We start from the raw sequence: 13830 nt of genomic DNA on the forward strand, positions 1-13830 counted from the left end.
ATGTAATAACAATAATAATAATAATAATAATAAATAATAATAATAATAAATGTAATCAAAAGGGTTTCAGACCCTTAAAGTTAAATTAAGGGTTGAGTATAAATTCCTGACTTTCAGATGTAAAGAAGAACAGCAGGAGGAAGATGCATCTTAAGAGAAAATGGTTATATTCTCCCTCAAAGAGAATTGACCCCTCTCTCCAGAGACTTTTGATGTAATGGTAAAAAAATACTAAAGTTAGGAGGAGGTGCCACAGAGATAGTAATCAATCATGCCGTTCTGTCTTTGGGGGGGAATGACAACAGTGAATGGAAAAACAGACTTAGGGGAGGCCACAGGTCACTTCACATAGATGCACGAATAGGAAATAGTAGGAAATTACTAGCTGGATGGATGACAGAAGGCCATTCATCTCTTTCTCTTCATGAATGAGCTCACCATGACCACTTCGTCTAAACTGTGTATAGTGTTATGATGACATCAACTAGCTGCCATGCTATTTACATTGCTAAGAAACAACATCATTTGGCAACAGATTCAGGAACCACTATTGGGGTCAGCGTTCCATTGTTAAGAATTTAGAAACAACCCTATTTGGCCAAACAGGTCAAATAGGTACCACATAAAATACGTCAACACCTCCAGTTTATCTTTACTTTATCCTTTGTTTATGCAAGGATGGGTTTGCTGAGCATATTCATTTCAGTCTTTTCAGTAATGCCTCATTTATATTTTTTCATTTTACCACATTCACATCTGGAAGCTTCCCAGTACAACCACAGTTGGCCAGTGAAGAGGAAAAAACAATCACAAAAAACAATCACTGCAGACGTTTAACAACATCAAAATCACATCGTAAAACCCATCTGTTTATGACCTGAACCGTGTTCATTCCTCCCTACTGAGTTGTGTTCCTGTGTCATATTTTGTCCAGTTAATTATTTCACTTAATTTCTGTCAGTGACCCTTGGATTCTGCCCTCCGGATCTCAAAAGACCCATTGTCACAGGAGGGTGAAGCGTCCCTCTGGGGATTAGGGGCAGAGGGTCACTGTGTGTTATGTCACAGTTCACGGTTTACAGGCTAGAGTAACAAACACACCTCACACAAGATGTCTCCCATCACTAACCACCGGCCTTGCATAAGAGAGACAGGGTGGCAGATGCAAAGGTGAAATACCAAGACACACTACCCCCTCATCCCAACTCCAACTGGGGTTAGACAATCCCTTTGGAGCTGTCAGCATATAAAGGCTTATGAAGAGGTCACTTCTGGCTGAGAGGATGGAGGAACTCAGAGAACAGTGAGCCTCTGTGCTCCAGCTCCAGCATTGACCACAGGATTCCGTGGTGTACCAGAGGGTGTGAACATAAGGTGAGTGCACCCATGCCATTGCCACCACTCACTTTGTGGGTACAGAGCAGTGGTTTTCAAACTTTGTGTGCCCAAGGAACACCAATGGGCAAGTCAAAATCTCAAGACACACCTGTATTCACAGTGAAAATGGCAGATCCTCAAACTCGCAACACGCAGCATCTCACGGTTCTCACCGGTTCTCACCAATTTCCTATAAAAAGGTTAACCTTGCCTGTCTAGACTGACAAATTCCCCTAGTATGTACCCAAAATATCCAAAGAGACCACTGTCACAAAGTATGCAAAATATAAGGAGAAATGTAAACACCTTCAATGGGGATCAAATCATTTCTCACACAGCCTTTACCACTTAACACAGCATCAAATTCATCAGTCTCGCTACACGCTGAGAGAGCGCTGCCAAGTCATACGGTTTTATCATTGGAGCACAGGATGAAGGGGCTCAGCAAAGATAGCATCGCTGACGTTTTGGCTGCTGGAAGTGGTGCCATTTGTTTGGTCTGGAGAGCTGCCAGAGTCACTGGACTCCTAAATCAATTTCTACTGAGCGTGAGAAGTATTGCAATATGTAATCTCTCCTGGCAGACTTTGAAAATGTTAGTCTATCAAAGACAGCCAGGTACATCAGCCTAGGTATAGCCTGTGGACAGCACGGAGGCCAAGTGGAAAATCACAAGTCCAATAGTTGCATCTCCAATGTGTCCAGCAGACGTGTGACTTGATCTACAATCTGCTCACAGATTCAAGTTGCTCTGGATGAGCGTCCCTCAATGTATGAAATGGCAATAAAAAAATAAAAAAAATGTTTCAGCTATAAAATGGCGACAATAAATGGTGCATTTACATTTAGTGCCTTTATCCAAGGCTGTTACATAGATTGTGCATTGCATTCACCCATTCATACACCTGGAAAAAATGCAAGGCACCAACCTGCTCATCGGGAGCAATTAGGGGTTCAGCGTCTTGCTCAAGGACACTTCGACACTAACTCTGGGGGAGCCCGGATTCGAACTGGGAACCTTGCAGTCTACCGCTGAGCCACCACCGTCCCATGTCACATCTGCGACTCATAGGGAGCTTATAGATGGGATATATTTGGAATACGACAACTATTGTACAACAAAGTATAAATCAGGCTTAAGTTGGGCATCACCTTGTCCTAAGTTATGTAAGCTAATGGTCATTCCCAGTTGTCTTCATTCCATGATAATTACCTTTCAAACAGACATAGATGTAAATAACTATTATTATCATTTTTGCCACATAACGTCAGCTTGTAAAGAATGAGGCAGATCCAGGTGCTCAGAGCACAGGAACCTTTAAAAACACAAGATCAAAGTCAACAGGTGGGATTCAAAACAGACCAAGAAGACTATGACCCTTCTACTGTACAGCAGCATCATGGTCGCCAAGTTCACTGCCAATGGTACCCATTAAATAGAAAAGTAAAAGTTATCTCTGTGGTGGTGCAATACAGCACCGGCAGGTTTATTAACAGCGGTGCTATATAATAGTGGGGCGGCCCAGGCTCGTATAGGTATGTTTTACTGGAGCTGTTAATGCCCAGACATGGTGATTTACTGGAAGTGGTGTAACCTCCTCAGACTTGTGGTGACTCTACTCTCCTGCTATCGCCAATATTTGTTACATCAAATACGTTCAGTCTGACCTACGCTACCCGTCTCCACACTCGCCTCTGGAGCACCCACATATCACTGCATCCTTTCCCATATCCTCATGCTTCAGAAATGTTTGCAACCAAACTACAAAAAGGCAAAGCCAGAGCCTCAGTGGTGGTGATAGTGAGAGGTTTGTGGGAGAGTAGCATGTATTAGTAATACAAGTGCCCCAATGACCTAATGATTTTCCTGTCCCCTTGAGGACATTGTGTGTTAATTTTTAAGACACCACATCTGAAATATATAAAACACTTGGATGTGTCACGGGAGGGCAGCCATATTATGGCCTGACATCTAATTATTAGGCAGCTAAGGCCATGGAACAGGATCTCCTTTCAAACTACACACCACGCAACAGGGCATCCATTCAACAAAATACCAACATGTGTGGAGCTGCAGTCCATGTGGTGGTAAAGCTGGGAGAGTGGGTCATAAATTGAGTGTTTTTAATACAGTAAGTGTGATAATGAGAACCATACAGTGGGGGGTGTGGTGTCATAGATGGGAGGGCATTGGTGTGGGGGGGTAATTTAGCATATGGCGGCCCCGCATCACCACCGCTCCATCACTGAGAGCATAATCCCCCTCGAAAGAAAACAGTAGCACCGATGACAAGGAAAACATGGCCCCCGCAAGAGGCCCTTCAGTGCTTCATAGAAACCCTGCAGCCAGGAATGAAAATAAAGACCGTGTCCAAGTCCCCAGGACGCAGACACAGACACGGAGGCCTCACCACGGCCAACCACAAGGCTCTCTCTGAAAGAGATGAATGTTCTGGTTATAAAATCCACCAAAAGAAAAGAGGCATTGTGAGAACATCACTACACCAGAACACAGAGAATGTACATTACGGGATTGTCTTTGGAATGGTATAGCTACCTGCAGACAGAGTGAAGACTCTGTCTTTTCAACCGCACACACATTACCCTCGTAATACAAACGGACCCTTTGTTGAGTGCAATTGATATGTGTTATTGATTGTGAGGTATACAGAAAACTGCAGAGGTATGACCTTTTTTCACCATACAGGCGAATTAGATCTTAGATCAATACAGACCGTCTATTATCTTAAAATAAATTAGTCATATCATCACATTGTGGACACGAAAATAAATATTTATTCAATTGATTATAGAGAAGATAGCATTGCAGGTTTCATCATTACAACCATGTCAGTCAAGGAACAGTGAGACACAGATCTATAAGGTCTGTTATGTAAGAGACACCAGTCATAGTGTTTCATTTAGTACCCATGGAACCTCACACTGCAGACTCAGGGTGAATAGAATTTTTTGCATGACTGTAAATTCTGTATTTCCTCTCTGGAATTAAAAATACTTTCAAAATGAACCATTCATATTTTTTAAACACAACTGACTCATGTTCCACTCCAATAATACAATGTCACAAGGTCAATTAGTCTGCATCTAACTGCCATCGGTGTCAAGTCCAGTTATTCTAACTGCTTGTGTTATGTATATTCTTCAACTAAATTGTCTAAATGAGACTTCTGGCCTTTGGATTACTTACAACATGCACTACAAAGGGTGGGTTGAGTTTTACAGCTAGAAATAAATGAAGGTAAAGTGGACCTCTAGGTCTTAGTAATTTAATAACGGGTTATACACACAAACACATTTGGTTTCTGACAGGCGTCATTTAAATGCACGCATCACTCAGGGGGTTAGTTCACAGACCATATAATCCTAGCGAGCGTGAGGACCAGGGTTTGAATCCGACCCCCATATCTCCTCTTTCTCTACCCTTGGTTTCCTGCTACATTGACTTATGTGAAATAAAGCATACAATGAAAAACTAAATAATAAAATATATATCATTCAGACATTTTTGTATTTACATAGGCCAGAATAAAAGCAAGCCAACTGACAGAGACCATATAATAAAAATGTCAACTTTTATATTTCATAAAATGTGGCAAATTCTAACCACATTCCTTCAGTTCACAAATGGGTCGAAGATTTTGACCTCTTCAAAAGCTTTCCTACAAGCCGCTCTACAAAAACCTGACATATATTGGTTCGTATGCACTCCAGGTAACTATGCAAATATATCCTTTAACCTGAATGAAAATTAGCATAATACTTAAGCACTAAGTATTTTGTTTGTTTATTACTTGTGCAAGAAGAGTGCGCAAGTACTGTAATCGGCTGCGTATGTCTGTGTTGTCCACCGGTCAATAAGGGACCACCATTCTTAACAAGGTACGTTTGGTGATCGGCTGGGTATGTATGTACCGGTATGTATGTATGTATTGTACGTCCATACTGTGTAAGTATGGTGGTCCCTTATTGGCTGTTGATGGTGACATAACTAAGGTATGTTTCAAGGTTGGTATAAGGTCAATAACGGGTCTAATGGATTTAGATCAGCAGTTGCAATAGACATTAGTTAGTAGCAGTACTTGCGCGCTCTGCTTGTGCACACAAGTAGGCCATGTACTACTTGTGCCTACTTATGTGCAAGGCGCAATTGGCACCTCTACAGAGTGCATTTCTAGTTGTATTTTATTTTTGTTTGTATGTCTCACATATTGTGTATGTACGTCCAGTGTATAAAATATGCTATACAATCCGGGCAGTGTCATTTTTGTTGACTAAGACTAAAAAACTAAACGACTAATCTTTTGATATTTAGTCGACTAAGACTAAACAATTTCATATGACTAAATAGGATTAAAACTAAGACTAAATCTGAATTTGCTGTCAAAATTAACATTGAAGCCGGGTAAAACGTTTGACTCAACTATACTTTAAATTTACTGTGACCGTCAGTGGACCCTGGTCAAAACAGGCCACAAATGCCTGACAGTGAGCTTGAAATGATCTTCAGTTGAAGGTCTGTATTCTCTTTCCAAGGCCTGTGCCCGTTTCACAGAATCCAAGCAAAGAACATTCATAAATCACTAAGCGCCATTCCAATCCTTTCATTCACTTCTTTTTCCTCATGCTGTACAAAATAATAATATATTTAATTTGACGTTATTGCCTCCTCTAAGCATACAATACTCTCGATTGAAATTCTGCCTTCAATACTAATCCTGGAATATCCTGTTTTCATTTTTACAAATGTGGAAGGGACCATCCTGCTAGGAGGAGTTCATTAAAGTGCGACACGTGGAAATGGCATAAATTGCGCAAAAACACATTCAAAATGGCCGACTTCCTGTTCGGTTTACGTCATGGTGCCAAGAGATTTTTTTGTAAATTGGGACATGATACAGGTGTGTAATGATTTTCATACATGGAGCTTGAAGCACAAAGTTTTGTAGGGGGCGCTGTTGAGCCATTAGGCCACGCCCCCTTTTGAGACTCAAAAACGCGATTCATTTGGGGGAATAAACAATCATTGCGATTTCAATAGGGCCTCACACTGTGCAGTGCTCGGGCCCTAATGATGATAATCATTACGATTTCAACACTGTTAGTGTTCGGGCCCAAATAATAATCATTATGATTTCAATAGGGCCTCACACCGTTAGTGTTCGGGCCCTAATTATGCTTTAAGTAGCATGTGACATGTCAAACTATTGGGGAACCCCAATTCAATTCTAGCCAACCATGAGCCTTAACCACATAAACACTACCAGAGTCCCCAAGGGTTCAAGGTCTGCTCCTTTTGTCCCATTAGGACTCTCTTTACTGAAAATAATACAATTACAATCACAAAATGTTTGTACCAGAATAGGGATGCTAAGGTTCATGTGGTTAATCAAAACCCAAGCCCCGAAGCTCTTCTATCCACAACATCCTATAGCGAATCAAAGGCATAGAGAATTCCTGGAAAAATCCTTGCACAACGTATGGCCTCTCTTTTATTGCTCTCTCTGTATAGTGATCTGGCCTTGGCTGGCTGGCTGCCATTTGATAGTGGTCTTCTCCGGGGACTCCCTGGGCCCCCATCACAGATATATGACTGTCTCTGATCAAAGCTGGAGCCCACTGAGGTCAACCACTAGCACTGACCCTAGCATAACATTCCACCATCTGGCTCCAACAGGCTGGCTGGCCAGCCACCACCATGGTGGGGTGATATAGCAGGCTGACATAGCATGATATGTGTGATTAACATATGCCATGTGGTCAAGGTCAACGCCTTCGTCCAAAGTACCTTACAGTATGATCTATAAATGTCTCTTTTTAGCATGGGTGATCGCAGAAGGAGTCCAATGCCAAACACTGTAGTGTTTCTGCTACACTCACTATAAATCTACATATTGTACACACACACACACACACACACACACACACACACACACACACACACACACACACACACACACACACACACACACACACACACACACACACACACACACACACACACACACACACAAAATGTATGAAGATCTTTGAGTATATATTTTACATAACATTTTAAACAAGAACTGCACTCTATCGAGTGCCTACTTGCTTGCTTGCAAGCAGAGCGCGCAAGTACTGTCGACCGCTACAAACTGTCAAATCTCAGATTGACGAGTCAACATCAGTCAGAGGATGTTTATGGGGTGTGTACAGTCCGACAGCTTTCACATTGTTATCGTTTTGCATATAGATATGAGGAAATCCTAGAATGTAAATAAATACACGCTGCTTCCATCTGAACATTCACAAATCCAGCTGTCGGAGGATGGCCTCTCCACCTTGTGCGTGCAGAAAATACACAAAGCCTAATTTTAAAAAGGCAGAGTGAGATGCTTACTCAACAACACTGATGCCGTTGCCATGGCACTGAATACAAATCAAAGAAGCTTTGAAGGTGTGGAAAGATACAGTTTGTTCCATTCTCACAGGCCAACGACAGAGTGTGTGTGTGTGTGTGTGTGTGTGTGTGTGTGTGTGTGTGTGTGTGTGTGTGTGGGGGGGGGGGTATCTGTGGTTGAATTTATGTGTGTGATGTGTTACTTTGTGCTTGTGAGGCTAATGAATGGCATTAGGAGAGTGTGTACCACACCAGCAAAGGAACGAGAACCACATGAGGCAAGGATGGAAGTGAGCTAAGACCCCCAGTATGTGTCTCATACCAGTTAGGCACCACATGAAAGGGGCTTCTCCAGGTTTTTCAGGGAATCACTGCTTCTCCCTCAGTGGGAGTTTTCCAGCCACAGGGCCGCTACGTTAATCATGGGTTGAAGAGCGTCGGTGAGTGACGCACACGGAAACATGCCCACTCAGATACCGTCTGTCTCACTGTACAGGTCTCCGAAGACCTTCAAATGAACACATTTAAGAACCGATGTGGTTGAATATGACGTATTAACCGTTATGCCTGCAGCGAGGAAGAAGTTGAGGACCAGCTCATTAGTGTGAGAATGACTGTGTGTGTGCCTACAGCAGGGCACGTCAACCTAGCCAAACGTATGGCACCGTTCTGGCTGATGTAAGTCCTACATCATCACCACAATCTCCTTTCGTGAGTCAGGGCTGACTGAGAGGTAGACTTTTTAAGAGGAGTCACAACTTTTCCACCAGAGCGGCAGAGAGTAGAGGAAAAAAATGAACACAAACACACAAGCTACTGGTTCACAGCCATGTCAAGCCCTATAGTTCAAAGACAGAGCTGATGGATGGGTTGACGGGGTGCATTCAGAGGCAGCCATGTCTTCCAGAGGGCATCTTTTTACAGTAATGATGAACAGCACAGCGGGTAGACCCCAAGAGCCCTGCAGGATCTAGTGAATGCGACTCACCGTTTCCCCGGTGTAGTAAAACGTTGCATGCCCTGAGCCAAATAGGCAAGAGAACACACACTGTGGTGTCTTTTTGCGTGCCTCTAAAAGCAATGGCAGTAATTGATACTCTGCTGCTGTGAGATCCAACGCAAACACACAAGAGAAGGAAGAGTTCAGCATTTGTCTGTCAAACTAGATAAGAGAGGGAAGATGATATAACTTCTCCATAAAGGAAAACACTATAGAACTCTTATTGAAGATCACTTAGTTATTGTTTATCACTGTTGCAGCCTCCATAAATCTCGAGTCTGCACAGTATGACACTCTCTTCCATGGGAATGTGTTATCTATTCTCTTACCGCTTGTAGATAAGTTCCGTTTTTAATAAGAACTTGGTGCATCGAGTAGCATTTCTTATAGCAGTGCTTGGTAGAGGACCTATATCTGCCAGTTACATGATAGAAATCAACCATTTTTCTACAGTTGCAGGTCAATGGAAATGGTGCAAAACAAAACTAAAGGTATAAACTACTGTATAGCTCACTTTGCAGCTTGCAGCTTACTCGCACTGTCAAACAAATGGTTATCAGTAGCAGAAGGTTAATGAGGGTCAGGCAGTGCCTTCCTACTAGCACTCAACCCGGCTACCGCCAATACTCAACCACAATACAGGCAAATATTAGTCCCAATAATTCAATATATCTATTCACCATCCACAAATATGCAATGCAAATAGAATATAAAATAATGAATTAATGGGTATTGATTGTGCCTCCTATTTAATTACTTATGAAAATAATATCTTCTGGGTGAGAAGTAGTTTTTGAAGTCAACAAAAAGTCAACAAAATGCCCTGAGGGGGGGGCATCAATGGCACATGAAGTCACATCCCTGGACTCTCGTGTAAATCAACTCAGTGGGGAAGGTTTTCAGAGGTTTACTTTTTGAGATGGAGAATGTTGTTTGCGTGCCCTTCAGAGGAAACCTGAGAACACCTTCTCGCTGAGGACCACATTTATACTCTGCATCATTAGCTTGGTTATTTGACACAGTTGTGCGATGGAGCATAAATTAGGAGGAAGAATCTTTGTCAGCCCAAACACCTTGAGGTTAACTATGAAGATAATCCAAGGCTTAATAGGAAGAAGAGTTGAAATTGAGATCATTAAAGGGGGAGAAAGAATGAGAGCTGCTCATCAGGACACACAGGCTTGATGACAAGCCTAGAGCCCATGGATGGATGGATGGATGGATGGATGGATGAAGAAAATTTACGTCAGATTGGGTGAATTATTCTCTTCACATGTCCATGAAATACATCTACAAGGCTATGTTTTCTCCTCAACATATCAAATGGAGAGTATTCAAGCATAACTGGGGACTAGGGTTGTTTCAATTTAAGTTAAAAAATAAAATGTCACAGCGAAAGATGAATAAAATGAAACACTTCCATTTAATTTATCATACTGTATGGGTGGCGTGGATATTGTAGGTGGTGCGTTTCATAAAATCTCCCTGCATTTGCTGATGGGCTGCAGCGAAAACTGAATCAAGCCTTCCCTCTACAGATGCACAGGAAACATACAGTATCTATCTCCAAGACATCATTTGGTACATACATGCAACTGTCTGTGATGTACATTTTTGCTGGCAAAGTAAGTTTTCTACCTAGATGCGAGTTTCTTACAGGATACAATGCCTCCCTCCACAGGGCAGGAGAAGGATTTAATATTACAACACAGTCATTAGATAACATCTCCACAGTAGAACATTAAATATTAGCACCTGAACCATGCTGTACAGTGTACATTAGTATAGAATACCAGAAACTACTAGGCTACTGCCATTGTCCAACACTGTGATTAAGCCACTTTTTGAATGAGATATTTTTACTTGTACACACAATTTGTGTATGTATGCATTACACAACTTGTAATACATAATTTAAATTAGAATGATGCCATTTTAAAATGGTTTGCCATTTCACTTCACAGTTCACAATGGCCGTATGGGGTCCTCTGATCAGCATCATCTGATTAGGATTTACAGTTAAGCATGATTATGTGTGTCAAATCCTACCCTCATTCCAAATATCTCACACACCATTAGCTTCAGGATATTTATTCCTTGTGCTAATCCATGTATTTACCCTTTAGACTATCTCCTTAGCTAGACTCAAGGGATGCAGAAAGCATTGTCAAGATGCCAATCTTTAGAGTGGGCAGTTCACTCTCCTTTGTATTTTGATATACAGTAGAAGGAAACCTGAGACAATGGAGAGGGACATAGGTCAGCGGAGTGTGTGTGTACAGTCCTTTGCCTTTCCATAGTCTTTGATTTCCAATTTCCAACTTTAACCATTTGAAAAAGCATTGTTTCATATCTTTCCCCACATTGTGCCAGACAGACACAAACATGAAGGGTGGTCGTGGACATATATCCATATCCATGCAACTGACCAGAACAACTTCTGAACTGCCCTGAAGCCCCTCCATATTGTTGCTGTCGGGTGGAAACCTCATTATGTCCAAAAAATTACTCTTAAGGATTCAAATACTAAAATAGCAAGAAAAGCAGAGCTACAAAAACAGTGATGAGACACATTTTGAGCTTGTGGATCTGTGTGACTGTAGTGTGAGGACGTTCATTTACGGATAAACATAAAAAGTTAAAATATGGAGATACAAGGTTTCTGCCCGACAGCAACGATATCCTTCCCATCTTGTGTTTCTTCTGAAGCACCTGGATCGGAGTACAATAGCAGCACCGCATCTCACAAAGATCAGCCTGTGAGGAAGAACCATGGGCTCATTCATACTCAAGTGAGGTAATGTTTCCTGATCTGACATAGAACTTGACATATTCTTGATTACCTGTCACCGGTCATTTCCTTGCTGCCCAATGGTGCTGCCTCTCAGCTTGAGGTCTGTCTTTGAACCCATCTCCTCAATCCACCGTTTGTGACCTGCCCAAGGAAGAAACCAAAGGAAGCAAGCTGTGGTATCATTCATTCATAACAGAAGCATTATCAATCATATAACGTTGCTCCTGTCTCATCAATAATCACACCATGCTGTGTATGGTATACAGTGTATATATGTAGTAAATAAGAGACTGAAGCCTGGGAAATTAAATACAAGTGAAAGGTTAGGAGAATTCAAAGGTCCCAAGGTTGACTTAGGCCTAGATTCCATGGTTTATGGATTTTATCGTGCGTACTGCGTAGGTATTAATGGCCCAGTCTATATCTCCTTATAGGGAACAGAAAACGGCTCCTCTGACAGCAGTTAACAGTTTTCAACTTAGATCATCATCAGCATGTCAACACATCATTAAAAATGGCATCCCGATCCCGAGTGCAAAATTATACAGTAGAGCGATGTCTTAAATCATACACGCAGACGGGGACAGAGGACTAGCAACAAGGCCACAGTAGATACATTTACCACATGAAGATTAAGATTTTCCAGGGATTATTTCTACAGGAACCACTCCTAGCGAGTAATGACGAGTCAGTGGTGTATGCATGTACAATGTACATCACATTAACGATGGAGAGAGCCATTTACTACTGTATAGTCTAAGATGAGATCAACAAGCACCTCTTCTGGCATTTAGCCCACACACCCTTATCCAGGGTGGGTGAACCAGAGCAGTACAGGTTCAATGTCTGCACTGCAGTGAGAACGTATGCAGACATTTGAACCACTTGTTCACTCAATATGAATTTGGTTCTTTCCTTCACACAATACGTCAGTGGGTACTGTTCACAGGATTAGGCACATCATGTTGCAAATGGTGTACATGTGGTCATGCACTGTAAAATCCTGAGTAATAATTTGAATTGTAAAAATGGTATGAGTGAAAGTGACTAAGAATTTTGAGTGTGCTGAGAGGACCCAGAAATGAGAGCACAATGCGCTGTTCCGCTCTCTGCTAAAGACATCAGTGTCGCTACTCCCATGCCTAGACTTCCTCTTACGTGACAGCTGAGGTTAAAAGACGTACCTGAGCTAAGACTTGAACTGACAACTGTCAAAATGGTAAGAATGAGAACATAATATAAATAGAAATTGATTGATTGGATTTTTACATCATGGTACCTACTACGGTAGGTCTACCTATATAGTACATAGTATAGGACATTTTCTGGTTCCATCGTTCCAGACCCCATTCATTTTTCCCATGCTAATTTATATATATTATTTTAAGCCTAGAATCAAGCCACCAATGATCCTGGTGAATCATGAGCATAAAACATTTGATTCTGTGAAAAAATTTAATATACATATTTAATTCTATGATATCTCTGCTGTCGGGAAGAAACCACCTAAACTAACTAAAATGAAAAATATAATTTTTTAAGCCTCATCAAAGTTGGTGTTGTGACTTTATATTATTGACAATTACTTGCATGAGAGGGGGAGAGGTGGTGGAGTTAGTTGCTTTAGCAGACAGTTTGATGGTCCAATGGAGTTAAGAGGTTTTGTCCAAAGCGTTTTTAACAACTTTCCATTGGTTCAATATTTTCGAAACAACACACAGATAGATGTAAAGGGTGTTCAATAACACCGATTTATGAAAGAAAAAAAAAATCAAAAACCTAAAAAAATGGAGTTCGGAGGTTTCCTCCCAACAGCAACGACATACTATATTTAATAAACACTTTTTATTATTACAGAATAAAATGTTTTATGGTTCATGATTCACAAGGATCCTGGATGGCCAGGAAGGCCTAAATAATTCGCTATGGGAAAAACTAGACAAGCAGTTTCTGCATGAAAATGTAGAAAATGTATTAGAGCTGAAGAAAAAAGGTTATGGTCATATACTGACACCAGGGATCTCCATATATGGACATAAAGGGACACAGACGTGTACAACTCTGAGACATACCTATTGGTCGGATAGGTGGAGCAAGCAACATATACATACTGTAGGTGTGAAAAATACGAGCATAAATAACTGCATAGATCGAGCTGAACATGTTGAAGATTTAACTAGATTTCTAGCACAAAGTATGTGGAAGTAGTTAGTATGTGGAAGTAGTGTGTGCTCGCTGGAGCGAGTCCACAATAACTGGTAC

This window comes from Protomyctophum bolini, assembly GCF_963924005.1.
Source record: "Protomyctophum bolini genome assembly, chromosome: 6".
NCBI lineage: Eukaryota > Metazoa > Chordata > Actinopteri > Myctophiformes > Myctophidae > Protomyctophum > Protomyctophum bolini.